Here is a 23251-nt window from a genome sequence, read left to right on the forward strand (position 1 = left end):
GAGCACCAAGTGTTGATGGTCAACAAGACCACCAGTTTCAAGAAACAGGGCAAGTCTAAGGGAAAATTCAAGAAGGGTGGCAAGAAAGCTGCCACGCCTCCTATGAAACCTAAGAACGGCCCTAAGCCTGATGCTGAGTGCTATTATTGCAAGGAGAAGGGACACTGGAAGCGTAATTGCTCCAAGTATCCGGCTGATCCGAAGAGCGGCCTTGTCAAGAAGAAGAAAGAAGGTATATCTGATATACATGTTATAGATGTTTATCTCACCGGTTCTCGTTCTAGTACTGGTATTTGATACTGGTTCGGTTGCTCATATTTGTAACTCGAAACAGGAACTAAAGAATAAACGAAGACTACTGAAAGATGAAGTGACGATGCGCGTTGGAAATGGATCCAAAGTCGATGTGATCGCTGTCGGCACACTTCCTCTACATCTACCTTCGGGATTAGTTTTAAGCCTAAATAATTGTTATTTTGTACCCGCGTTGAGCATGAACATTATATCTGGATCTTGTTTAATGCAAGACGGTTATTCATTCAAGTCTGAGAATAATGGTTGTTCTATTTTTATGAATAATATCTTTTATGGTCGAGCACCACAAAAGAATGGCTTATTTCTCGTTAGATCTCGATAGGAGTGATACGCAGATCCCTAACATTGAGGCTAAGCGAATTAAACTTAATGATAATTCCACTTATATGTGGCAATCGCTGCCTTGGTCATATTGGAGTAAAACGCATGAAGAAACTCCATACTGATGGATTACTTGAATCACTTGATTTTGAGTCACTTGATAGATGCGAAGCATGTCTAATGGGAAAAATGACAAAGACTCCATTTTCTGGTATGATGGAGCGAGCTACTGACTTATTGGAAATCATACATACCGATGTATGTGGACCAATGAGCGTAGCGTCGCGCGGTGGTTATCGTTATGTTCTAACCTTCACAGATGATCTGAGTAGATATGGGTATATCTATTTCATGAAACATAAATCCGAAACTTTCGAGAAGTTTAAGGAATTTCAAAGTGAAGTAGAAAATCAACGTAACAAGAAGATCAAATTTCTACGATCTGATCGTGGAGGTGAATATCTGAGTTATGAGTTTGGCATGCATTTAAAGAAATGCGGAATACTTTCACAATTGACACCGCCGGGAACACCACAACGAAACGGTGTGTCCGAACGTCGTAATCGAACTCTCTTAGATATGGTTCGTAGTATGATGTCTCTTACTGATTTGCCGTTATCATTTTGGAGTTATGCATTAGAGACAGCCGCATTCACTTTAAATAGAGCACCATCAAAATCCGTAGAAACGACACCGTATGAATTATGGTTTAATAAGAAACCTAAGCTGTCGTTCCTGAAAGTTTGGGGTTGTGAAGCCTATGTAAAGAAGTTACAACCGGACAAGCTAGAACCCAAAGCGGAGAAATGCGTCTTCATAGGATACCCTAAGGAAACTATAGGGTACACTTTCTATCACAAATCCGAAGGCAAAATCTTTGTTGCTAAGAACGGAACCTTTCTTGAGAAAGAATTTCTCACTAAAGAAGTGACTGGAAGAAAAGTAGAACTCGATGAGATTGATGAATCTATACTCGTTGATCGAGTAGCGCAAGATCGAAATTGTACACTGTACCGCATACACAGCAACAGAGGAAGCTAATGATAATGATCATGAAACTTCGAACGAGGAAACTACTGAACCTCGCAGATCGACAAGGGAACGTGCCACTCCTGATTGGTATGATCCTTGTCTAAATGTCATGATTGTAGATAACAATGATGAGGACCCTGCGACGTATGAAGAAGCGATGATGAGCCCAGATTCCAACAAATGGCAAGAAGCCATGAAATCCGAAATGGGATCCATGTATGATAACAAAGTATGGACTTTGGTAGACTTACCCGATAGCCGAAAGGCTGTCGAGAATAAATGGATCTTCAAGAGAAAACAGATGCCGATGGTAATATTATCGTCTATAAAGCTCGACTTGTCGCAAAGGGTTTCCGACAAATTCAAGGAGTTGACTACGATGAGACTTTCTCACCTGTAGCGAAGCTAAAATCTGTGAGGATTTTGTTAGCAATAGCTGCATTTTTCGATTATGAGATTTGGCAGATGGATGTTAAAACGGCGTTCCTTAATGGAGACATTGAGGAAGAGTTGTATATGGTACAACCCAAAGGTTTTGTCGATCCTAAAAATGCTGACAAAGTATGCAAACTTCAGCGTTCAATCTATGGACTGAAGCAAGCATCGAGAAGTTGGAACCGACGCTTTGATAAGGTGATCAAAGACTTCGGGTTTATACAGTGTCATGGAGAGGCCTGTATTTACAAGAAAGTGAGTGGGAGCTCTGTAGCATTCCTCATATTATATGTAGATGACATATTATTGATCGGGAATGATATAGAACTATTAAGCAGTGTTAAGGGTTATTTGAATAATAGTTTTTCAATGAAAGACCTTGGTGAAGCATCGTATATATTAGGCATCAAGATTTATAGAGATAGATCGAGACGCCTAATAGGGCTATCACAGAGTACATATCTGGACAAGATTCTAAAGAAGTTTAGAATGGACGAAAGTAAGAAAGGGTTCTTACCTATGTTACTGTGCAAGGTATTGAGTAAAACTCAAGGACCGGCTACGGCAGAAGAAAGAGAAAGGATGAGTAACATCCCCTATGCCTCGGCAGTAGGATCTATCATGTATGCCATGCTATGTACTAGACCGGATATAGCACATGCTGTTAGTTTGACTAGCAGATATCAAAGTGATCCAGGAATGGAACACTGGACAGCGGTCAAGAATATCCCGAAGTACTTGAAAAGAACTAAGGATATGTTTCTTTGTTATGGAGGTGACCAAGAGCTCGTTGTAAACGGTTACACCGATGCAAGTTGGAACACTGATCCCGATGACTCTAAGTCACAATCTGGGTACGTGTTTATATTGAATGGTGCTGCAGTAAGCTGGGCAAGCTCGAAGCAGTGCACGGTGGCGAAGTCTTCAACAGAATCAGAGTACATAGCGGCTTCAGAGGCTTCATCAGAAGCGGTACGGATGAAGAGGTTCATTGTAGAGCTCGGTGTGGTTCCTAGTGCATTGGACCCATTAATCATTTACTGTGATAACATGGGTGCCATCGCCAATGCACAAGAGCCAAGGTCACACAAGAGGCTGAAGCATATCAAGCTGCGTTATCACTCGATTCGTGAGTACATCGAAGATGGAGAAGTAAAGATTTGCAAAGTACACACTGATCTGAATGTAGCAGATCCGTTGACTAAAGCTCTCCCTAGGGCAAAGCATGACCAACACCAGAATGCCATGGGTGTTAGGTATATTACAATGTAATCTAGATTATTGACTCTAGTGCAAGTGGGAGACTGAAAGAGATATGCCCTAGAGGCAATAATAAAGTGGTTATTATTTATATCTTTATGTTTATGATAAATGTTTATATATCATGCTAGAATTGTATTAACCGAAACATTAGTACATGTGTGATATGTAGACAAACAAGAAGTCCCTAGTATGCCTCATAAACTAGCTTGTTGATTAATGGATGATTAGTTTCATAATCATGAACATTGGATGTTATTAATAACAAGGTTATGTCATTGTGTGAATGATATAATGGACACACCCAATTAAGCGTAGCATAAGATCTCGTCATTAAGTTATTTGCTATAAGCTTTCGATACATAGTTACCTAGTCCTTATGACCATGAGATCATGTAAATCACTTATATCGGAAAGGTACTTTGATTACATCAAACACCACTGCGTAAATGGGTGGCTATAAAGGTGGGATTAAGTATCCGGAAAGTATGAGTTGAGGCATATGGATCAACAGTGGGATTTGTCCATCCCGATGACGGATAGATATACTGGGGCCCTCTCGGTGGAATGTCGTCTAATGTCTTGCAAGCATATGAATGAGTTCATAAGAGACCACATACCACGGTACGAGTAAAGAGTACTTGTCAGGAGACGAGGTTGAACAAGGTATAGAGTGATACCGAAGATCAAACCTCGGACAAGTAAAATATCGCGAGACAAAGGGAATTGGTAATGTATGTGAATGGTTCATTCGATCACTAAAGTCATCGTTGAAAATGTGGGAGCCATTATGGATCTCCAGATCCCGCTATTGGTTATTGGTCGGAGAGAGTACTCAACCATGTCCGCATAGTTCTCGAACCGTAGGGTGACACACTTAAAGTTGGATGTTGAAATGGTAGTACTTGAATTATGGAATGGAGTTCGAATATTTGTTCGGAGTCCCGGATGAGATCCCGGACATCACGAGGAGTTCCGGAATGGTCCGGAGAATAAGATTCATATATAGGATGTCATTTTATGTGAAATAAAATGTCGCGGAAGGTTCTATGGAAGGTTCTAGAAGGTTCTAGAAAAGTCCGGAAGAAACCACCAAGGAAGGTGGAGTCCACAAGGGACTCCACCACCATGGCCGGCCAGCCCTAGATGGGGTGGAGTCCCAAGTGGACTCCACCATAGGGGGCCGGCCACCCCCCACATGGGAGGTGGGAATCCCACCTTTGGGTGGGAGTCCTAGTTGGGCTAGGTTTCCCCCCTCCTATGGAAGGTTTTGGTTTCGGGTCTTATTCGAAGACTTGGACACCAACACTTGGGATCCACCTATATAATGAGGGGCCAAGGGAGGGGGCCGGCGACCCCAAGACCATAAGCTGGCCGCCCCCCTTGAGTGGCCGGCCACCCCCTCCCAAACCCTAGCTTTGCTCCTCCACTCCATATTGCCCGCGTAGCTTAGCGAAGCTCCGCCGGACTTCTACACCGCCACCGACACCACGCCGTCGTGCTGTCGGATTCAAGAGGAGCTACTACTTCCGCTGCCCGCTGGAACGGGGAGGTGGACGTCGTCTTCATCAACAACCGAACGTGTGACCGAGTACGGAGGTGCTGCCCGTTCGTGGCGCCGGAACCGATCGTGATCAAGATCTTCTACGCGCTTTTGCAAGCGGCAAGTGATCGTCTACCGCAGCAACAAGAGCCTCCTCTTGTAGGCTTTGGAATCTCTTCAAGGGTGAGACTCGATACCCTCTCGTTGCTACCGTCTTCTAGATTGCATCTTGGCTTGGATTGCGTGTTCGCGGTAGGAAAATTTTTGTTTTCTATGCAACGTTATCCTACAACTCCTGCATACAGGAAATTTGGAGTGACTAAGTCATACTCCTGCATACAGGAAATTTGGAGTGACTAAGTCATACTCCTGCATACATGAAATTTGGAGTGATTTAGTCATACTCCTGCCTAGGCGTATAATATGCATACTCGTAGTCTTCATAGCCGCCGCCGTTGTACTGGTAGTCGTCGCCTTCTAAGTTGCCGGCGTCGTCGTCGCTGCTGTCGTCGCTGTCGTCGGGCGGTGCTCGTGGCTCGAACTGAGGGTAGCACAGGCGGGGGATATCACCGGCCGTGATGTAGTCCATGACGCTCTGCAGAGTCCGGCCGTACCACCATAGCCGGCGGCCGGCCTCGTGGAAGTTTCCAGGAGGCAGACCGTCCTCCTCATACCTGGCGAGCGCCCTCTCACGCCGATTGATGAAGAAGGCATCCCAAGTATGCTGGTTATCGGGATGCCAGCGGGGATTCATCCGCTGCTCCGGCGTGAGGTCGAGGTAGTAGTGGTTCGTGATGGCCGCCCGGCACGCAGTACCCTGAGGGACGGGTGGGACCGGCACGCCGCCGACGCTTAGGCTCCAGCCGGCAGGGACGCGGTAGCCCGGAGGGCAAGGGTAGTTCGAGGCGCAAAGCTCCTCTACCTGCTGGTAGGTTAGAGTGGGTGCGGTGGAAGCCATGAGAGAGTGATGAGAGATTGTAGAGATGTGATAATGCTGGCCAAGCCGGGCTACCTATATGTAGTGACAAATGGCGGGAAAAATGGGAGCGGGAAGACAGGAGGCGGGAAGAAAGAGGCGGGGAGAAAGTGGCGGGAAGAAATTGGCGGGAAAAAATTGGCGGGAAGAAAGAGGCCGGAAGAAATTGGCGGGAAACAATTGGCGGGAAGAAAGAGGCGGGAAGACAGGGAAGAAATGGCGGGAAGACGAGGAGGGAAGAGGGGGTCGGCGGAAAGAGGCGGGAAGAGGGGGCCAACGAATTTTGAATTGAATTAGTTTTATTTTTATGAATTTTTGATAATTTGTATTTTTAAGTATTTGAATTGAATTAGTTTTATTTTTATGAATTTTTTGATATATTATATGTATTTTAAACATTTTGAATTGAATTAGTTTTATTTTTCTTAATTTTTTGATATATTATTTGTATTTTTAACATATTGAAATGAATTAGTTTTATTTTTCTGATTTTTTTGATATATAATTTGTATTTTTAATATTTTGAATTGAATTAGTTTTATTTTTCTGAATTTTTTGATATATTATTTGTATTTTTAACATATTGAAATAAATTAGTTTTATTTTTCTGATTTTTTTGATATATAATTTGTATTTTTAATATTTTGAATTGAATTAGTTTTATTTTTCTGAATTTTTTGATATATTATTTGTATTTTATGATTTTGAAAAAGAAAAGTAATTTGAAAAAAGACCTTTAGTCGCGGTTGGCCTCGCCAACCGCGACTAAAGGTCTCTGCGCGCGGGAACGGGAAAACCCGCCGAAATACCCTTTAGTCGCGGTTGGTCTGGCCAACCGCGACTAAAGGGTACCCTTTAGTCGCGGGTCGCCTCCCCAACCGCGACTAAAGGGGGGTCCCTATTTAAACGCGCGCGCATGAGGGGGCGGTTCACTTCGTTCTCTTCGTCTCCGTCGCGCCGTTCTCGATCTGATCGTTCGCAGCCGCCTCGCCGTCGACGTCGCCGCTCGATTCTCTCCGCCGCCGCCCGTCGTCGCCCGTCGTCGCCGCCGCCCACCGTACGTGTCACACTCGCGCGCGCCGTGGCCGCCTCGTAACGTCGCCGGCCCAGCCCCTTCGCCGGCGTACGTCGCCGCCGCGCCGTCCGCTCCGGCCCTCTCGCCCATGGCGCCGCCGCCGCCCTCGCCCACGCGCGCGCGCCGCCTCGCTCGCCCGCCCAACGCCGCCCCGGCCGGCGCCGCCTCGGTTGCCACGCACGCTCGCGGCCGCGCGCTTGCGAGAGATGAGAAAGGAGAGAGAGATCGGGGCGCCGGCCGCCGGTTTATTTTTTTATTTTTTGTTCTTTTTAATTTTAACCAGTTAATTAGTTTTACAAAAACGGTAAAATTTGATAATTAACAAAAAAGGTAAAATTTGATAATTAACAAAAAAAACCGTAAAATTTGATAATTAACAAAACGCCTCGCCGCGAACAAAAAAAAACCCGCATATACGGAGGGGCGGCGAGGGGGGCGGCGCCCCCCTCGCCGCCCCTCCGTATATGCGGGTTTTTTTTGTTCGCGGTGAGGGGGCGGCACCACCGCCACTGCCGCCCCCCTTTCGCCACCGCCACCGCGCGCCCACCTTCCGCCGCCCCCCTTTCGCCACCGCGACCCCGCATATATGCATGTGTTGTGTCTCGACTCCGACTCTGCACGCACCCCTTCCTCGCCCCCTCCTTTTGCCACCGCCCTTTCGCCACCGCCACCGCCCCCCTTCTTCACTTAATTACGTTGTTTTGGCTACATGTTTTCAGATCGACATATGGCGGACGATAGAGCTGACCCGATTACGGACAACTATGATCCGGACCTTGAAGAACATATGTTCGGCATCATAAAAGGCGATATTCTATATGTGCCGACCGGACAAGAAGAAGATGATATCTCTTCTTATCTGAACCTTGAGGGTGAAGATGAAGGGCGCCGTCAGCAAGATGATGCCGAAGAAACGTCGATAAACGACGATCTTCAATTGGAAGTAGCAACCACTTCCGGCGCCGAGGTATATATATACATATTGAGCCTCTGGTGATACAAACTAACTGATTTGAATAAATGTGTGTGTACTAACGCGCGCGACTCTCTTTCTTATTTTAGCCCTCGGCCGGATCGTCGAAAAAATCGAGTACGTCGTCAAAGCGTGGCGCAACCAAGACGATGAAACCAAACGAAACATGCACCATCGAGGTTGTCGATGAAGAAACCGGCAGGCCGCTGGAGCCCAGCAAGAACGCCACCAAGTTTATCAGCCAATGTGGAGCCGTTGTTAGAGACAACGTCTCGATCACCGTCCAGGAGTGGAATGAGCCAAAGAAGGCACGTCTTGGTTTCACTTTTGTCGATAAGAGAACAAAAAAAGATTGCTTCAACAAGCTTATGGAACATTTCGTTCTACCTCCGGAATACCGCAAATACGATGAGAAGGGTAACAAGATTCAGGAAAACAAGGAGAGGTGCAAGCTAGTCAAACAGTTCGCTCTTTCTAAGATGTCCAACGCATTCCGGAAATACAAGCAAAATCTAGCCCATGACTTTGTCAAGCAGGGCAAGACTCCGGATTTCAAAGGACAATATGAGAAACTGCAACATGATTGGCCAGAATTTGTGAAGCAAAAGAAATCGGAGCAGTTCCTTGAAATATCGAAAAAAAATAAGGAGAATGCGGCCAAGAAGGAGTACAATCATATTATGGGGCCAGGAGGGTATCGCTTTTGGCAGCCTAAGTGGGAGAAGATGGAGAACGAGCTGAGGGCGCGAGGAATCCGTCAGTGCACGGAGGGATGGGACCCAAGGGCCAAAAGCTGGTGGTACGGGCATGGGGGATCGCTGAACCCGGAGACAGGGGAGTGTGTTTATCAGGGCAAAATAATTAAACCCACCCAAAAGCTTATTGAGGCAATGAGGGATGCTCAAGAGGGGAGGATCAAGTTCAACAGAGAGAACGATGCCCTGACAAAAGCCCTCGGGAATCCTGAACACGGAGGACGTGTACGAGGCATGGGGCCCATTCCGTGGAAAGTAGGGTTCCCCCAGAACGATGACCCGTACGGTTACAGAAGCCGTAAGAGAAAGATGGATCGGGATGCAGATGTTGTGGCGAAGTTGGTAACGGAAATGGATGTGATGAAGAAAACCGTGAGTGTACTAGTAGCCGAAAGAGATGCAGCTCGGGCGCAGCATGAAGATCATCCAATGGATCTCGGAAGCCAGCAGCGGAGAAGAAGCAGCGTGGCTTCCACGGAGGCCTCACCGGCTGGTGCACCGACGATCGAAATTATCGCACCGGAGCCTACGGTGGTCGAAATTACTGCACCGGAGCCTCCTCGCTACCCCGTGGACGATATAAAGGAGATGAAAGCATGTCATCCGTATTATCCTATCGGGAACATGTCCATGAAGGTAGCCATCGGCAGTGCTTTACCACTGGAGCACTCCACCACAACAACCCCATTCAAGATGGCTATGCTCGTGTCACGGTGGAGGAGATAGTCCAAGGGTTTGAGGACCTGGACATTGACATTGCTACACCTGAAGGGGTGAAAAGACTTGGAGATGTCAAGCGCAGTTCATTCTATGGCAGTAAGAAATTTATCAAGTTTCCAGGCGAGGCGCCAACAAGTCCACCCCCCTACGGTGGTGGTGGTGGCGGTGGCGGTGGCGGTGACGGTGGCGGTGGCGGTGGTGGTGGTGGTGCTTCACCTACACCTCCTTCACGTCAGCCGACGCCGCCCCCCAATTCACCTCCGGCGGGTAAGTAGACGCCGCCCCCCAGTCCTCGTCCGGCGGGTGATCAGACACCGCCCCCCAATCCACCTCCGGCGAAGAAGCAGAAGCAGTCCTGGGTTATTAACCCGGACCCTTATGTACCTAGAAGCACAAAGATACCAGAGCCATCACTGAAGCCTCTCCCCACAAGGCCTTGGGAACGTAGTGCCGAGGAAGTCGACGCACACGCGGCTGCTGATTATGAGAAATGGAAGGCGGACTGCAAGAAGAAAAGAGAGCCCGAGCCCAAGCAAGTATTTTCTGACAAGGAAAAGAGCTGGGCTAAGTCATTTTTGAACACACCGTCCCAAGCCGCGAAGAATCTGCCTGACGACTATTTACGTGAACTTCGTAGGCAAGCACTCGCGTTCAAGAGGAACCAAGAGTTGGCGGAGAAGAAAGCCTTGGAGGAGGCCGAGAAAAAATTAGAAAGGGGGAAAGAAGTTGCCCAGCTCGGGGAACAAAGTAAACAATCGATCACCCCGCTCATAGTGCAAGCCGCCGGTCCGGATGCCCCCGATATCATAGCAGCTGCGGCAGCACATGGATTGACTGTAACGAGTGCCAGAGAACAAGCGGCCGACTTAGGTATCACTCTTCGTGCCTTTGTTAGGCCTTGATGAGGCGCCAATGAAGGACGTAGTATTTACATATGTGAAGAATGGCCCTCTCGTCGAGCCTGCGCAGGAAGAGGATCGACCTCGACAAATGAAAGGTCTGCTAAATTGGTACAAGGGTTACATAAAACTTAAAAACGCCAAAGACTATATTTATGCGGAAGTTAGATATGAGCATCACTTCAAACATTACTATGTACAAATTCATTTGAGTGAATTGTTCCAGCTGTTCAATCTGCGCGACCTCGACAAATCTATCATCAGTTGCTACGTTCTGTAAGTGATTTATTAATTTCTACCCCATCTCGTTCATTGCCTGCACTATATATATATATATATATATATATATATATATATATATATATATATATATATATATATATATATATATATTGTCGTAATGATCTTGTTTTGTACGCTATTATGCGTAATGAAGAAGCGGGAAATGCGAATAAGGAACATCCATGATGTTGGGTTCATTGACCCACAAATCGTTAATTCATATGTGTTAGAACACCACCCCGCCGACGTGGAGGATGACTGTGGCGGTTTATTAGAAAACAGAAACTCAAAAGTGATATTCTATTTCCTTACCATTTTGGGTGAGTGTTTCTGTCTTGAGCACATTCTCTTTTGTTTACTCCATGCATGGTATGTGGCTAATCGATGAGTTATGCATGACTGTGCATGTATCGTGTCCGCAGGTTCCACTGGATTCTTATGGTAATTCAATTTCACACCTCCTCAGTTCTCGTCCACGACTCTCTGAATATGGATCCGGCGCTTTGGGCCGACATGAGAAAAATGATGCAAAAGTAATTATTTTCATTCATTTGCGCTCTATATCGATCGGCCTATTTCGTTCATCATTTCCTAATATCAAGTAACTAATTAATAACTCTCTTGTTCATTTAATTTTCTTTGCCTCGTAGGGTTTGGAGACGGTTCGTAGATACCAAGGTCGGTGAATTCAAAAAAGAGCTACATTTTAAAATGGCAGTGCGGACGACTGGGGATATTCAGCCACCGGGGACCAATCTATGTGGATACTATGTTTGTGAGAGGATCCGGAGATACTGCAATGAGCGGGACCAGAAGTGTGAGAACAACATCATGAGGAATAACCTCCGGAAGACGCTTAGTCCAGAAGCTCGCTTCCGACCACTTCAAGAGGAACTAGCTGGATGGTTGGCGAGGGAAGTCATCGATCCTGGAGGAGAACACCATTACGATGACGTAGAACTTCATATGCACTAAATTATGGATGGAAACTTGTTCAAAATTGTATATGGTCATCCGATATTGAATATATATTGTATATGGTCATCCGATATTGAATATATATTGTATATTCCTCTTGAATTCTTTTTGGTTCTAATTTCAAATTTGTTTGAAATTGTACATTCATATGCATGTATGTAGTACCGTAGAATATGTGAAACTCCTTCAAAATTAAAACCCAAAAGAAATAAAACAATACAAATTAAAAAGAAACCAGATTTAGGGGGAGGGGGGTTAAACCCTAAACCCTGCGGAGGCCTTTAGTCGCGGTTGGCCAGAAGAACCGCGACTAAAGGTCCTCCGCCCTGGCGCTCGCCTGCGGCCCACGTGGACGGGCCTTTAGTCGCGGTTCGTAAGGAACCGCGACTAAAGGGGGGCGCCTTTAGTCGCGCTACTTTGGTCGCGGTTGCGCAACCGCGACTAATGGCAGTTGCCAACCGCGACCAAAGGCCCTTTTTCCACCAGTGCGATATGCAACGAAGCGGCTGAAGATATCTTGCATCTACTTTTTCAATGTCCAACTGCTGTTGCAATGTGGGACAAGTTGGGTTTATCCTTGTTAATTGAGGAGGCTCTTGTGGTGGTCAATCCAGATCTGCAGTTTTGGAGTTCTTACTCACACTACAAGATAATTCTCTCCAGGTGTTTACTAGTGTGGGGCGAAAGGAAACAATTGTGGTTGCCTGTTGGTATTTATGGTAGATTCGCTGAAGACGAACACACAATGAGACGGTTTCACCTATGTCCCATTGCCGTATCTCTGTTCTGTCTATAACAGCAAATGCAGCCAAAGCTTTGGCAAAGCCGGGTATATCTCAGCATCGATGGAGTAGACCAAATCCGAGACAAATGAAGGTAAATGTGGACGGCTCTTTTCATGCGGATACTTGTGCAAGTGTTCTGGGAGCTGTTATACGCAACTATGAAGGGCATTTTGTCACAGCTTCTACGTTACTAGTTGACCCGTTGCGCTATCGCGCAAATGGCAGAATCAAACCAAAATTTAAACGTACCATAAGTTGTAGCTTACTTTAGTATTAAGAATTAGTTTGGAATTTAACTGCTTTAGTATCTTGCACACAAACCGTTCGAGTTGATGCAGTAAGATATGACAATTTAGTACAACTTTGCACTATCTCCAAGAAGATTGTATCTACTTCAAGATGAAAAAAAGTTGATACCACGGTTTTTACGGTTAGAAGTGTCAATTTTGAAAACATATCTGATATTGGGTTATGTGTGCGCTTCCACTTCTACGTTCTGATCGAGCTTGATGTAATATTATTATTGTTATGAAAAACACGGTGAAAGACACATTGTTGGTTCTCTTGAATCTTGTTCCAGTAATGAAACTATTTGAACCAAACAGTTGCAGGCCTTATGAAAAAAAATTATGTTGTAGCATATAACCAAACAAAATTACATACAATGGAAGTACTTTTCAAAAGAAAATTAAGTGTAGTCTCAAGTATCAAATAAGCGATATATTAATGCTGTAAACAATACATAGGATTCAAGGCATCACATTCCCTTTGAAAAGTTAAATAAACATTGTTGTAATCCTACTGAAATGACCCGTTGCGTCACAGGCACAATTCGTGAAATGGAGACACGAATTTGGCCCTAAGGTTTCTATTTTGATTCATGGACATGTGGCATGACGTCACCAAAATTTTGCTAATACTTAAAAGAACAAAGGACTTAATCATCGGCCCTTAATATATTAAAGTAATAAATCCTGTAAATACAAAAAAATTGGATACAGATATATTTGATACATGACGTCACCATTTTATTTTACCTGTTGAATGTAAGACCAACTAATCAATATTAATCCTCTCATATACGTACAGAACACTTCAGAGCTTAGCAATTTGACTCGAAGGCACAAAAAGCTAATCACCTTTTCAACCTGCATGCAAGGACACATGACTAAGGCCGACAAGATACCTTCAGATTGAGGCCAAATAATCTAAAAAATGCATTGTCTAGGAGGTTCTAGAGGAATCCTTTGTGCAAGGTTTCAGAGGAGACCGGTTTTTGGAGGTGAGCTTCTTCCCCTCCGGCAGCGGTGGTCTTCGGGGTACTGCTGGGCGGAGCTCGCCTTCCCGGTGCTCCTCGGTCCGCGGATCGGGTGAGTGTCTCGTTCCCTCCCCGGATCGAAGGTGGTGGTCGATCTGGTTCGTGAAGTCGAAGAAGTTGGTGATGGTGCGCAGCGCGGCGTCGTTGGTGGGGCGTGGAGTAGGTTCTTCGGTGCCGGTGAGCTCTGACTACCCCGCTGCTGAGGGGTTGCTTCGAATCCAAGGCGTGTGCGAAGCAATGGCAGCGGCCCGCCAGTCTCAGCTCTGGGTCGTCTCCGGCGAGGTCGGGGTCCTGTATGGCCTTATCTGTATTTTTTGTTTCTTTCAGGACCTATCTGTAAGATCGCTGCTGTAATATCATCTCTTTCTTCTAGCAAAAAAAAAAAAAAAGGTTTCAGAGGAGACCTCTGATATAATCTGAAAACTGAAGACAACAAGCCACAAAGAATTTCAGATGTCAGATAAAAAATTAAATTTGCATGCTACATGTAAAAGGTGAAACAACTGAAAACACATTTTCACAGGTGAATTAACCTGATGCTTAATTATCCCATGGCCTTATGGACTGATGACAATGCCGACAAACATAAGAATGCAACCCCGGTCATGCATCTAGAAGATGATGAGAACAAAATCAGTAACTATTCTGTCTGACAAAGACGATATGAGAAGGAGCACCTAGTTGGATCATACGACTCTGCAAGAGCATAGGGGAAAAGAGAACCTACCGTGACTCCGTTGGCAAGGTTGCGGAAGTAAAGGGAGGTGCAACTGCTGGGCCATGGACATCAGGAAATATTCCGATGCTTTTTCTACCACTGTCGCTGTAGGTGCTAGAATAATCTGCAGGCCACAATACTTTCATCATGGAAAAAATGAAAACTGAAGCATTTTTGCTAAGGGACTATTACCTGCCCAAGCTCCTCATTCAGATTAGATGTACGGGCCAAAGCTGGGGTGTTGCTCTCCGCATGATACATATTCAGATCATTGTTAATAAACTTTGCACATTGAATAAATTTAATCATCTGCAAATCAAAGGTAACATAAGGTCTGGAAGTCCAATTATAAGGTGTACTGAATTTGAAATTGGGCACACCCAAACATGCACAAAAAAACAGAAATTAAATCGGCATAAGAACTCAGAATACGAAACTCATGTGGAAAGATGCAGGAGGAAGGACATGGTGGTGTGCTTTGATCTGCCCACCTTCTATGTCCGCGTCTCCAACGTGGCCTCCATTGTGGGCAGGCTCCCTCCTAAATCCCTCCCTGTCAGCCACCATGAGCGCCACGGCTGGGTGCCGACTTCGATCCCCGTCGCTGCAGTCTCCCGTCCGTGCGCGACCAGGAGACACACAATTGGTCGATCAGAGACCGGAGCCGAGCTACCGTGCCGATGGTTGCTGGCAGCCGCCGTTGTCTTCCGCTCTCTGCACCAACCGGAAACACCCTGCTCTACCGCTTTCCTGGTATCGTGCCCTCTCGCCGCCGCCAGTCTGGCCGTCGTCGTCGTCGAGGCTCCAGGAGTGACCGGCACTGCCCTTCCCATCCCTAGCAGCCGCGCCAGACCGGAGACCCCCTTCCCTGCCCAGCCAGTGAGCCGACCGAGCGCCGCCTCAAACTCCCGAATGGCAGCGGATGCACGAGGGAGGAGCGGCGGTAAGCTGGCGAGGACGGAGTCGTCGTTTCCACCCCTTCGGGCCCTCGTCGTCGCCGCCGCCCTCAGCCCGCTCAATCGCCTCCTGCGCCTCAATGGCGGCGGCGCCCCGCCGCGCGTCAGCCACAGTCGTTGGAGCCCTTGCTCCACAACCGTGCACGCATGCTAGTGGAGCGGAGGCCTGTGGGAAAGCGGAGAGAGGTGGAGGCCGGAGGCCAGCGCGAAAGGGAAGAGAGATGCGTCGGGCTGAGGTTTTCACCACGCTGGATTTATGTGCGACATAAACCAGAGAAAGCTAGTGCCACAAACGTGTGGTCCCACGCACACACGGGCCCAACTGTCATGGAGTTTTCTAAAGAAGCAACAAGTGAGAAGAAACGAGGTGAATCCAACGGTGGTAAATCTTGGTGGGGGTCAAAACGGAACTGCTTCACAGCATCGGACGGCCAACGAGCATGCGCCCCTGGAGATGGCCTGGTTGCCCGAGTAGTCTTGCGACATTTAAGGATAGAACAAGAGGGAGATGGTATACCTGTAGATGGGTTCAATATGTCAAGGTCGCCGAGGAAACCGGATTGCAAGAACGCCAAAAGGCCCCACCATCTTGCCATCGTGCACCGGTGGCGCGAGACATCTCGCTGATCTCCTCGCCACCCACATAAGTGACATGAGGAGATAATGGAGCACCAATTCCTCATAATTAACCTGTAACAATCATGTAGAGTATTTTTTATTAGTAAGATAACAACTATACCCAAAGCTGCACTTCTCATTTAGTATTTGCATCAGACACCAAACAAGGATCTGAAGTGTAACATCAAAACACATTGACAGACTAACCAGGTATAACCAAATCTGTGATTGCACACAAAACCAAAGAGGAGACAAGAGGGATTTGGTATACATGTAGATGGGTTCGAAATGTCAAGGTCGCCGTCAAGGACAACTTATCCCAGGTTGAGGTAGGAGGACGAAGGATTGTGTGCCATGTACGTCCAGCCGCCGGCGTCGCTGTCAGGGTGATAAAAATAGAAATCACAAACATTTCAAAAAAAACTACAAATTTGGAAATAAACGACCCTATGTTCGGCTGACACTGGCGGGGACTCACACTCCTCTAAGCTAATGTATTTCTCCAAAGCACTTGCATGCTCAAGAGCATATCTGAAATTTCTACTCTACTGGATGCATTCCTCTTATTTAGCAGCCACTTATAGTAAATAAGATAACACTTTACCTACCACGCAGAAGGGGCGAACAACTATCCCAAGCCCTCTGTTCAAAAAAAAAAACTATCCCAAGCCCAATAGAAAAACAAATCAAGCAAATTTGCACAAGTTGAACAAATCACATCAAGAAAGATTTGGATCTATGGAAGAAAAAGTAAATAAGAAAACCTAAATGGCAGATAGTAAACAGGGCCTGCTCAACTTGATAATAGCTCAACTAAGATTAGTGTAATAGATAAGCTCCTTGCTCGGTTATTACCATTCACACATAAATGTAAACTTTGCACTTAAAAAAACAACGTTATGATATTCGCATCATAAAATGCAATTTCACTTCAACCTAAGCGATTATTTTGCCCAATTGAATATACTACATTGAGTATTTATTAATGCTATCACGGGTAGTGAATTACAGAGATAATAAGAAAATAAAAAATAAAAAATGTATCACATTTCTTCCTAGTTGTCTTGAGAATTATAATGTAGTGCAGGTTGTTGGGAGACAATATGACTGCTAATGGAAAAATAAACAATACCATATGGCATGATTGTTTTCTCCGACAGATGACTCCATCAATGTTTGATACATCATAAAACCATCATTCAACAGAAACTAAAACCAAATTATCCTTTGCCACTTTATTGTTTGTCTGCAAAAGAAAGGGGGCATGTCACTTGAAGTAACTATCTGCCATCATCCAAGCTTGCACTATGTAACAAAATGATAAAAGCCGGGTAACTCTACGGAAAGAAATAGAGGTTAATGAAAAACCTTGATGAAAGCTTCAATATAATTTTAGCTTTGCTTTCTGCCACTTCTGTAGGTACAACTGCTACAATCCCAAGCCTACACCGATGCATTAGTCCTAGACATAAAACAGGCAACAAATATTATGACTCTGAAATTTAAGAAGGGGACAAATAAAAAAAACATAATAAAAGCTTCATATTCACTTCATAGAGCTTCAACTACTATAGCCACACACCCACACATGTATTCCTATACAATCTGGAATTAACGTGACCAAAAGGTTGGCATTTGTTATACTTGACAGTGCTGCAGATAGCATAAACCTAGATACACACTGCTAATTAGTCACAAAGACTTCAAACATGAAATTTGTTACTTGTATGATGGACTACTACCAACTGAGAAGAGCATAATACACCAGAAAACACACATGAACGCATGCTATCCATTTTATTTAGAGAAACCTTTTCTGTTGCTAACTACAACAGAGTTCAACATAAATACATTTACCAAACTTCGTGCAAGCAATTCAAACAAGCACTCCACAAGTATATACCTCAGTCACTCCAGAGGAACAGGCAAACACAACATTGTATTATTTTTCCTTCTAAAAGTAAGGAGATCATTAGGAATCTGAAATCACTCCAGCTATACACAAATTGTTAAATATGAAACTCTATTCATTGTTTACAGTTTCAATAATTCAATCTCATTCTGTTTGTTGTTTTGTTGTATCCCCGCTTGAGGTGGTATTACCATCATAAGGCTTCATTCAGAAATATGTTCCAAAATTCTTCCCAAGTACATGTTAATTTGCATCGAAAAATAAAGGTAAAAAGAGGGCAGTAATATTTTTTTAGTAAGTTTATAATATAGAAAGGTGATGAGGAGGGATGTTGCCTTTGAAACTAAAGCAGAAATGATGATTTATGCCAATGAATTGTTCTGAGCTTTCACAAAACCATTTCTCATATATGCATTAGAAAATAACCAATAAAAATGCACAAATATAAGAAAAAATACTAAAAGATCAACATTATAAATCCTAAAGTTCGAGAGATCATAAATAGTCCTTTTGTATGAAGGAGATAACTTATTATGTCAGTCCCATATAGATAATCAAAATACGTGAACCCCGAAAAATTTACTTTGGCTTTGGGGCCTTCCAAAAATAGCTCTGATAATCACTTTTTTCCCCTAAATAAAATAGAACATGCTTTATCAAAATAAACCAGAAAACGAACCTGCAAAATGCTAGGATAAAGTTCAGCACTTCCTTATGGCTTTCAAATACCCATAATATCAGTTGGGCATTTTCCATTTGCACAGAAATATATTTCAATCGAAATAATTACGCTGCATAAAACACTTCTGAACAAGTGATCAATATAAAAGAAATGTGCTGGACATACCGGGTTTGTCGTATACATGGCTCGGATAGCAGCCGACACATTCGATGGTGGTTAGATCCTTCATCACCAACTTCCTTATGGCTGTCAAATAAGCGTAATATCAATTGGCCACTTGCATAAAAATGTTGTTCAATCAAAATATTGATCCAAAGCAATACCCTGTCTAGTAACTGGATCCAAGATTAATATAATAGTCATGCATAATCCACCAAATGCTAAGAAAATAGAGGTCACAATATGTTTAGACCCCCTCAGCTCTCCAATACCTTTGTTAGATGCGACATATCACACATCACTACTACTTTGCATAGCAAACCAAGGCATTATGCAAGCAGAGAGAATTTTCTTAAATATTATTAGCACTGTCTACCATAACACAAACCATAACTGTACACGGAACTTTACGATTTCAAAAGAACCTGCATTTGCTACCTAGCAAACTCCGCTTGGTCACGATTGAGTTGGCGATGTTACAACCCCTTAGCCTGATTCTTCCAAAACCTGAGCACAATGTAACAAAACAACACAGAAAATTTAGTTTGACCAAAACGTCATGGTGCATAGACATATGAAGAAATACAAAGTGGATGCAGCAAATATTCAAAGAACATGCTCTATAGATTCAGTTTTTTTTAAAAAAAAGCAGACCACATTGCAGAAGTTTGGAGAGAAAGGAGCTCAACTTGTAGTCTGCTCCCGCTGTCTATCCAGACTGCTGCAGTACACCCTGCGCTCACCGGCGCTCACTGTCGCCCTGCATCGCTCGAGTCGCCACCAGCACGCTCAATGTTCGCTGGCATATTCTCTTTCTCCTCCAGATGCAGGCCCTATCAGAACATATCAAGAAATGAAGTTTCTGTATACACACTACAACTGTATTAACCTCTGATAAAACAGAAATTGCAAGCAAAATGAAATAAAAAGTGGTTTAACCTGCTGCTCAATTTTCCCATGGCCTTATGGACAGATGGCAACGCCTTCAAACATAATTATTATCCTCTCCATCACTTTCAGCCAGGTCCCCGCAGGTGAAGACATGGTGCCGCCCCTAAGCTACACGGTGGTGGTAAAATCTGCACGAATTACTGCCAGCTCAACCAGGCATAATTCCTCTTAGCAAAAGAAAGTGTTGCGAAAGTCAGATAAGATAATCAGAGGCTGAAACTGCTGAACATTCATCGTTGGCACATAGCAATTATTTTACAGAATATAGTGAACAAAAGAACAAAGAAATCTTACCTCAGCTCAGCATACACAAGTTGTTTAATCTAGCGGATAATAATGCACGGAGATAGAAAAATAGGCATGATCAGGAATACAACTGGAGGTAGGGTCATAGCAAAATCACCATGGATTTTGAACAATCCTGTACAGATGAGACAAACTGTCAGAGTTAAAAAGTTACTTTAGGCATTGATACTTGATATTAGCACAATTTGGTTAACCTAAAATGTTCCCAGTAATAGATCCAATTTGGTTAACCTAAAATGTAAATCGGATACACAATTGTTTAGCAGGCAAAGGAATTGGCTACAACAAATGTCAACTATATACAGCGGAATCGAGAGGAGAATTACCTGACTTAGTGTGGTAAAATGCTGATGTACTCGGCTTTCCCGGAATCCATGTTTCTACCTAGTACTGGGAGAAGATCCATGGCCTCTCTAAGGTCTGAAGCCTCTAATCCCTGAAGCAAACCAAGTGCAACAAAAATGACAAAACGCCATAAGTCCAAATGCAAACCCAGCAATTCTAACGAAGTAGATCTAGCAGTGGCCAACAACTCTAACGAAATAAATACCATCAAACGAAGTATATTGATGTCAGGTCTATCGAGCCAGTAGCATTAGTACCATGAATGACATCTCCCAAACAGCAGGCCCTCTCCTATATTAAGAAAATGAAGGTAACCAGTTAATTTTCCTCAGAACTAATATAAAAGTAATCAACGAAAAATGGTGAAATTTCTGCAAAAAGGGTATGTTAACAGATACTACACATATCACACAAATCAACAACAGAACCAACAACCAAATCTGGTATGTTAACAGAACCATCAGCATGAATTCCGCGATCTGCAGATCGATCTTGTATGTCTGCCAATACACTCCTGTTGGGGAAGAGGCGACCAGGATGACGACAAGCGAGGGAATGGCCGAGGGAGTGCGGCCGGCAGAGGTCAGCCTGCCCCCACCAGCTCCTTCACCTGCCCGTGGCTGCTCCCTCCTCCACCTCCGTCACAGCGCTGCCTCTCACTACTCCTCCGCCTCCAGTGCTCGCTAGGCCAAGGGAGAGAGGCACGACGGCGGACGCGATGAGCTGAGGGCATGGCCAAGGCACCAGTCGGCCTGCCCCCACCACCCCTTCACCCAGCGCCACCCCAATAGCCGCTCGTCGTTGCTCCTCCACCTCCGTCCCAGCGCGTCCCTCGCTGCTCCTCCATCTCAGGCTGGGTAGGTCGAGGGAGAGAGGCGCGAAGACGGCGGTTTGTGGTCGCGGAGGAGGAGACGCGAGGGGGGAGGCAACGCGCCACGGCCTGCGCTGGGTAGGCCGATTTGTGCACTCCGCCGCCCCTCCCCGTCTCCAGAGACGCCGCAGTTGGCCTCCAGCAGTGGGCCGCCGCGAATCCCGGCGCCTCCCACCGGTTCTTCACTTGAGGCGGCCGCCCCGCGCCGGCCCGTCTCCGGCCGCGCCCGTCGCCTCCAGTCGTCACCGCGGCGTATCCGCCCCGCGCCGTCCCGACTCCGGCCGCGGCGCCTCCGGAAGCCGCCGACGCAGATCCGCCCCGCGCCAGCCCGTCTTCGGCCGCGCCCGCCTGGCCTCCACCCACCGCCACCGACGCCTTCAAGTCCAGTCCCCGCCATCGGCGCGTTGCAGGCGACGCCTCCACCTCCGGGCCCCGCCGCCGATGAGGCGATGACAAATCGAGGACAGGACAAGGCGCTGGAGGTAGAGGTCGGCCATGGAGAGGCGACGGAGTGGAGTGGAGATGGGGATTGGGCAGCTAGGTTTTCACTGCACCAATCGCATGAGACGAGGCGCACCCACCTCACGAGAAAACAGAGAAAAGAGGCGACGCGGATGAGCAGCGTCGCTCCCTCTGTTGGTCGACCCCACACACGTTTGGTCCCAGCCATCATTGACTCATCTAAAGATGCAGCAGGTGACAAAAGAAATAACAACATCGAACGGTTGAGGTAGAAAGCGGGATGTGAGTTTTACTGTGTATAGACAAACGTGCGAACCAGATCGTTTTGCCCCCTGGGATGGCCTGGTTGGCCGGGTAGGCTAGGAACATTTATAGAAGAAATTCATTCCAAATGTAGCATCACCTGCTGGGGCTTAAGCTATAGCAATGAAGGAGGGGCTAGCGTTCGCTAACCGCCTGGGATGCAACAATGTCGTCGCTGAATCTGATTCTATGGAGGTTGTTGAGGCATGCACATGTGTAGAATATTGGTGGAACAAATCGTCTAGGGTTTATGCTGATTGTATCGACTTGGTGACTTCAATTGGTTCAGTTAACTTTTAGCATTGTCCGAGGGAAGCAAATGGAGTTTCCCAAAAATCACTATGGGAAAAATAGGCGTCGCCGTGCAGCCTTTTCTTTGCCGTGTGTTCCCGCACGGCAAAGATTTCTTTGCCGTGCGCACAGATAAAAACGCACGGCAAAGATCTTGGTCACGGGAAAGATAGACACGAGCGTACGGCAAAGATACGATTCACGGCAACGATGAAAGAGGCCGCACGGCAAAGAAAAGTGCACGGCAATGGCCCAACACACCGCACGGCAAAGATTCGGTGCACGGCAAAGGCATTAGGCATTGCCGTGTCTCACTCTTTGCCGTGCGCGCAGCTGGGTTGCACGGCAAAGCAGCCTTTGGCTAGTGTTTTTAACAAACGCACGGCAAAAAAGCCTTTGCCTAGTGTAAGCGCACGACAAAGATGTAAAAACTGGATTTCTTTTCATCTCAAAAGGTGTGGCGTGGTATAGTTATCAACAAACAAACATTTAGCCCAGTGGCAAGGTTGTATGCTTTCCCTACTCTGCGTCCTAGATTTATTCCCAGACTAGCCAGTTTTGGCCTTTTTTTTAGATAAAACATGTTTGGCACACGGCAATTAAAAAAGCGACCTTTGCCGTGCGACGTCGCACGAGCCTTTGCCGTGCAACGTTGGCGAGGCGCACGGCAAAGAAGCCTTTGCCGTCAATGACATTGCCGTGCGCCTTTGCCGTGCAAATAGTTGCACGGCAAAGACTTATTTTCCCGTAGTGAATTAGCTAGGACTACTTTTGTTAATAAGCAATCTTGTAATTGGGTCGATGAACCTCCCACCTTTATCCTAGACAAACTCGTGATCGATGTAATTATTATTGGCAATTAATAAAATCGTGCATCAGAGCTTTGTTGTTACCCTCAAAAAAGAAAAACCTATTGAAAAGGAGGCACCGACTCAAAAGACAATATGACCTGGAGATGAACCTAAAGCGGCATGTATTAGCATGATTCTCCGTTTCTTCTTGCAAGCTGG

The 23251-nt window shown here is 45.6% G+C and overlaps 3 long non-coding RNA genes across 3 annotated transcripts; 1 reads left to right on the top strand and 2 right to left on the bottom strand.

The window, feature by feature from the left end:
* Positions 1-10778: 10778 nt before the first annotated feature.
* On the top strand, positions 10779-11471 carry LOC127298087 (uncharacterized). The gene is made up of 3 exons (XR_007849598.2): positions 10779-10906; positions 11009-11119; positions 11237-11471. It is a non-coding gene; the product is annotated as an uncharacterized lncRNA (long non-coding RNA).
* Positions 11472-13300: 1829 nt separating this feature from the next.
* On the bottom strand, positions 13301-15505 carry LOC139831333 (uncharacterized). The gene is made up of 3 exons (XR_011746034.1): positions 14578-15505; positions 14395-14509; positions 13301-14278 (listed from the first exon to the last, which is right to left on the bottom strand). It is a non-coding gene; the product is annotated as an uncharacterized lncRNA (long non-coding RNA).
* Positions 15506-16199: 694 nt separating this feature from the next.
* On the bottom strand, positions 16200-21620 carry LOC127301152 (uncharacterized). The gene is made up of 9 exons (XR_007851870.2): positions 20520-21620; positions 20296-20405; positions 19958-20084; positions 19652-19830; positions 19151-19545; positions 18719-18799; positions 17328-17421; positions 17092-17205; positions 16200-16337 (listed from the first exon to the last, which is right to left on the bottom strand). It is a non-coding gene; the product is annotated as an uncharacterized lncRNA (long non-coding RNA).
* Between the last annotated feature and the right edge of the window lie 1631 nt (positions 21621-23251).

The sequence above is a fragment of the Lolium perenne genome, chromosome 5 (assembly GCF_019359855.2).
Source record: "Lolium perenne isolate Kyuss_39 chromosome 5, Kyuss_2.0, whole genome shotgun sequence".
In the NCBI taxonomy this organism is placed as follows: Eukaryota; Viridiplantae; Streptophyta; class Magnoliopsida; order Poales; family Poaceae; genus Lolium; species Lolium perenne.